Source organism: Cynocephalus volans, chromosome 6 (assembly GCF_027409185.1).
Source record: "Cynocephalus volans isolate mCynVol1 chromosome 6, mCynVol1.pri, whole genome shotgun sequence".
Classification (NCBI taxonomy): domain Eukaryota; kingdom Metazoa; phylum Chordata; class Mammalia; order Dermoptera; family Cynocephalidae; genus Cynocephalus; species Cynocephalus volans.
This window is the reverse complement of record NC_084465.1, coordinates 27,355,457-27,361,511: the sequence shown is the minus strand read 5'-3', so window position 1 is coordinate 27,361,511 and position 6,055 is coordinate 27,355,457.

Here is a 6,055-nt window from a genome sequence, read left to right as displayed (position 1 = left end):
CCTGTAATTAAATATCAACCTAATTACATGAGACTTTATGACTGTTTATTTGCTAAATGCTTCACTACACAACCAGAACAGAGCGGCTCCCCTTTAACCAAGGACCTCGTGTAAGGATCTGGCTCCTATATATGATTTCTAATCCTACAGATGACCTCAGAAATGAGGCTGGCTCTTTGTGCTGCCAGCTGTGTCACAGGTGGGTGGTTTGTCCTTATTAACCCTATCTCAAGGAAACTCATCTGCACCTGGAGAAATGGTATGAACGGGGAGGGGAGAGATGAAACAAACCTCTCCTAGGTTCTGTGCCCACACCTGTTTGTGAGAAGGATACTGTAAGATCTGTGTGGGAGCCTTTGCAGCTTAGTCCTGGCAACTTCTCAAAGGAATTACTCTCAGAGATGACTTTCAAATTAGTCAGGGTCCTAGCAGTGAACAGGTGGCAGATGCACTCAAAGCTTTAACTGAAGAGAATTTAGTAAAGAGATATGTACAGAAGCCAGAGTTAGAAGAACCAGCAAGGAGTAGCAAAGTATCAGGCACTAGCAACAACGGAAAGCTGTCACTGCCCCGGAGGAAGGGGAGGAAGCAAGAGCCTGAGCCCTGCCCCGCACAGGAGCGTGGCCACAAGGGGCTGCAGCCCCTGCCAGAGCCAGGGTGAAGTGGGAAGTTTATTCCCCTGTCCCCTCCTCCTGCCTACCAGTTTCCTATTGGTTCCTCTCATTGGCTGAACCCAGCTGGGAGCCAGAGCAGAGGTTCCCAGGTAATGTAATCTTTCAAGGTCAGCATGCTGGAGCTCAGAGCAGGACAGAGGACTGAGAATGGATCCAAGTAGGGACAAGCAGAATGACTAGGGTAATTTATGCATGTCCCTGTTTACTTTCATTCTTGCAGAATTCTTTGTGATTGGTTGTTCTTATCATGAATATTTCCGTATGAAAGACCCCAAATGTATTCTCAAGCCACAGTGGACAGAACGGCCCCCATGACTACTGGTTTCTTTGGGAGCCCTCTGTCTGCCTCCTTTCCACCTGATGCCCAAGGACTTAATTCCATTCAACCAAACATCCAAAGCAGCACATGCCTATAGAGCGTCTACTGTGGTGGCACTGCTAAGCACGGGGTGAATGCATTTCCTCCCCAGCCCTTCCTAGGGAGAATAATAAGGACATTTAGAACTGAGAGATTTTCAAATTGTATGCAGCCCACAGGAGTGACAAGGCTGCTCTGAGAGACCATCCTAGCAGGTCTGGGGCCAGTGCTGAACTTATGACCAGCCCCTTATAAACACGGCTACAACTAGGCAAATTGAGGGCAGTGCCAAATGTTCTTCCTGCCTCCCTCTAAGTGACTCCTCTTTGAAGATAGTCCTGATTTAGGGTGGTCTAGCACTTTGCTACTCTGTGTGGCCCACGGACCAGCAGCATCAGCCTCACCTGGGAGCTTATTAGTAGGTCAGGCCCTGCCACAGACCTACTGACACAATCTGCATTTTAACAAGATCCCCAGTTGATTAGTGTGTACAATAAAATTTAAGAAGCACTGCCTTAAGTCAGTTATATTAGATTGTATGTTCTCAGTTGTAACCTAACTAAAGAAATTTCTTTACAGCCTACCTCGTGCCACTGGCCACTTGCTTTTGAGTGTAGTAAGACCCTACTTTTTATCCACTTTACTCCAGCCACCAGTTGCCTGAAGAGCATGTACAATGGAAAGGACTGGAAGATTACCTATAGCTAAGGGCTATGGTTTCAATGTTTGTGCTCCACCACCACCCCCATTCATATGTTGAAATGCTAACCCTGAAGGTGGTGATATTAGGGGAGGGGGGCCTTTGGGAGGTGATGAGATCATGAAGGCTCCCAGAGAGATCCCTGCCCCTTCTGCCATGTGAGGTTACAGTGAGGAAACAGCCATCACTACGAGGAAGCGGGTCCTTACCAGACACCAAATCTGTAGGCGCCTTGATCTTGGACTTCCCACCCCCAGAACTGTGAGAAATAAATTTCTGTTGTTTATAAGCTACCCAGTGTATGATATTTTGTTATAGCAGCCCAAACAGACCAAGACACCAAGGACCACTGATTTAACCTGAAATTAGAAGCCAAGATGGAGGTCAGGTTCTGGTAGGCAGTCAGTCTCCAGACCTGAACCCAGAGCCTGAGTAATGACAGGAATGTGGGCCTGCTTTTTCCCAGCCTTTTTGCTTAGAATACAGAGCTCTTCCCTTTTGGACACTTGCCCCTCTCTGCTTGTTCTAGAACCTTGTCCTCTTCATTTGGTTTGAACTTCGTGCCTCCTGGTCTTGTTGATACACTATCACCAAAGTGTATCAAAGAGGTCTCTTTCATTGAATGTGAAACGTTCACTGAGCTAGCTTTAAAAAGGGGGGTTGGGGGAGGAATTGATTTTAAATCTACAAGGGTGTCTCTTAGAAGCCAACAGGCACACACCCACCCAGGCCTAGATAGAGCTAGATCCGAGGGCTCAAAACACCTTCAGAAGCCTCATCTCTTCCTGCTACTGCCCTCTGCATAATGCTTCCATTTACTGTCTCTCTGCAGGCCAGCCCCCTCTGCTTTTCCTGCCCAGGCCACTTGGTAGAGCAGCCTGCCACCTGCCACTCCTGTCAAAGACCAGCCACAAGGGCAGGGTGGGTGGCTCTAAAGATCACAAATACTGCTGGTTCTGATTCTGGCAGGTGGAGTTTCAGGATACAGGAAGGGGAGAGGGGAAAAGTGGAGACCCAGGCAGTGTCTCTGCAGGGTTAGGGACACAGAGCTGCAGGAAGGGCCTTGCTAGCCAGAACCCACTTGGTCCCAAGATACCAGCAGAGGAAGCAAACTAACTTTTTTTGATCACCTACTAGATGCCCGGTACCATGCTAATCATCTTTCATATTTCTTTCATTGTCACACAAAAAAATGCCTATGAGGGTATTACTAACTCCATTTTACAGAGGAGAAAACTGATGTTCAGAAAAGTTACATTACTTGCCCAAGGTTATAGAGCCAGAAGTGGAGAGGCTGTAATTCAGCCTGCAAATCTTTCCACTCTACCACACTGTCCCAGGCACCAGGGTCAGAGCCATAGTCAGTATCACTGATTGGTCAATGTGCCTGCTGTGAGCCTCGCCAGCCTGGTATCATCACAAGTGACTGTGGAAATGTCCCTGGTTCTAGAAAAACTAGGTTTTCAAATATTTGGACTTGCTCACTCAGATTTGGCTCAGCTCAAGTTAAACATGGCCAATGTTGGTGGCTAACCAGAAGTGCCCCTGGATAGGAGAGGTGGGACCAGGTGAAGGGCCAGGCAACCTGGTCTCCTGAGACAGGTCAGCAGTGGTAAGTCAGAGAGCTATAAACAGCCTGTGGCCCCAGCCAGCACGGCCCCAAATACTCAGTGGATGAAACCCCCTGTTAAGCCCCTCTATGTGCTCCTGTCTGGCTTGAGGAGGAACACGTTAGCCGTCCTGAGGGAGGGGGCCCCACTTGGCAGGCCCCAGGACCAGCATTGCGCACAGTCTGTTCCAGCCCACATGGCCGGGCCTGGAGTCTGGGCTCATGGGCTATATTGAGGGGTGAGTCACCAGCCTGTGCCTGGGTCAGGCTGACTGTGACTGGCTGCTGGGCCTGAGTCAGGCCCCGATTTATCCTGGAGAGCAACAGGCTCAGGTTTCTGAGGGGAGGGGTGATGGGAATCATCTGTGGGCACTCTGCACCCTCCTCTGCCGGGCATTCACTCGCTTCCCTGGGGCCCGCACACCTCACAGAAGGACAGCAAGGGAGGTTACGCTTGGGAGTTCTTTCTCCACTCACGGGCTTCCCTCTGGACTCTCCCACCTGAACAGAGACTGAGGGGACCTCAGGTAGTGCCCACAAAACAGGACTATGAGCCATTAGGGTTTATGAAAGGGCTGTCAGCTCTAAGCCACCCCACCTTACTCCTTTCTCTCCTCCCCAGCAGCTCAGAGAGGAATCCATCCTTTCTAAGATCTGTACCTTTTCCTTCATCATCAGGGCTTCAGAGAAAACAGTGCTGAACCCTGAGCTCCTGGCACCTCAAGTTGGCTGTCAGAAATCTGCCTTTTTACACACACACACACACACACACACACACACAGTTCTCTGTGAGACGCAGCTATGTGTTCCAGGAGCTGGACATCTCTCCACAGGAGAGCTCAGCCTCTCAAGTAGACAGCACTGGTGCCTGATGGGTGGTTTGGGCCATGGATGAAGGTGGCTTGAGGGGAATGAAAGTTCTGGAGATATGGAGAGGGGGTTGCCAACAGGAGAGTGGAATTCCTGAGCACCTCGTCACAGGCAGCCGACAGAATATGAGCCGCAAGGCCCAAGCTATTTATACCTCGCCTGTCACTATCAGGGCCCCCAGAGCTCACCCCCCCCCCACCTACCCCCCGCCTGCCCGCCTGCCTGTCAGCCAGCCATGCACAGCAGGTCCCTTTTCTGTTTCTGGTCTCTTCTCTACTCCTCCCCCTCCCTCCCTAAGTATGAAGCAATCTTATTAGATGAGAAGAAAAAGAAATGATTCATGGACCCCTGTCACCATAAGCACTGCACCCTGCAAAAACCCTAAACTTCTTTCTCAGTTCCATAACAGGGACTGCTCTCACTGCCCTTGGGTAAAGAGCCTCCAAAGAGGCCCACTATCCCCCTTTTTCTCCCCAGGCCTGAGCAGAGAAGAGGAATAAGGTCGAATGATTCACCTGTAAGGTCCCAAAAACTTCCCAAACCTCAATCATCACATGGCTTGAGTTGGGGACAGTCTGGCTTGAAAAAACTTCTCAAGCTCAGACATGGCTTCCTAACCAGCTCAGTTAAACTTACTGATCTAGAAGGTTGGGAAAGCTGAGGAAGCATGGCGTAAACGGCACACAGGAGGTATGGAACACACGTATGCTACAGAATATACATTCCTTTTGCATAAAAATATGCTCTTTAGCTCTTTCTCCTCATCCCAGGCTGACTTGTGTGTTTGGGTGCCTCAGTTTCCCTGCTGTCACCATTCCCCAGTCCTCCAGTTGCCCTTGGCTTACCCTGGGCCCAGTCCTGCCTAGGCATCGTGGCTGGCTCCCTCAGGCTCTCCCTGACCACTTTGCCCCTGGCCTGCCCACCTGGCCCAGTCACGTTTCCCCTTGGCTGCTCCAGTCAGGGCTCTCCCTGCTTCTGTCTGCCTAACCCGCCCTTCCCCTGGGAGGACTTGCCCTTGTGGCCCAAATGGGCACATTGCCCAGGGGGCTCCCTGGCACTACAGGGACAGTCTCTCCCTCCTCTCCTCTCCCTGGTTGAGTCAGACTTGGGGGGCGGGGGATGGGGGGCACAGTGTGACTCACTGGGTAGGTAACCTGTTCCTGAGCTCAGCTTCATTCTGAGGTGATGAGGCCAAAGGGGCTGGTGACAGGGACACTGAGTCAGGGGCAAGAGCCTCGGTCTTTCCTGGGTTTGGGCTCCAAATGAGGCTTTTCTGCCTGTAAAGTGGAGCAGTGAGGGAGCTCCCCCTCCAAAGCCTCTCCCTAATTGGCCTGGGCAATGTCCCCACTTCCCCTCAGGCATCCCTACACAAGCACACACACTTCCCTTCCCTGTCCCCAGGTGGACAATACCCTGGGCTGGGAGCCAGAACTCCCAGGCCCTGTCAACAGCCCTGCCACCCGCTCGTCCAGAAAATTCTGTCAACACCAGATCAGTGTGTTTAGCCCTAACCACTGGCCTCAGTTTCCCCATTTATCTCTTTAGTCCCTGCGGGGCGTGGACGGAACATATTTCACCTCTGACAGTGCTTAGTCTGAGTGTGTTGGGTGCGGGTGTCGCCTTCACCCCCCTTTCCAGAGCGCGGCACCGGGCCGAGGGGCGGCCGCCCCCCCATCCCGCCGCCGGGCCGCGTGGGGGAGGGGCGGGCGGGGGGCGGGGCGTCCGGCGGGGCGGCCCCCACGGCGGGCCGGGCGGCATTCCTGGGAGGCCGGCGCTCTGACGTGGACCCGGGGGCCGCGGGCGCGGCGGGGGGGGCGGCGGCCCGGGGGCTTCTTAAACCCCCC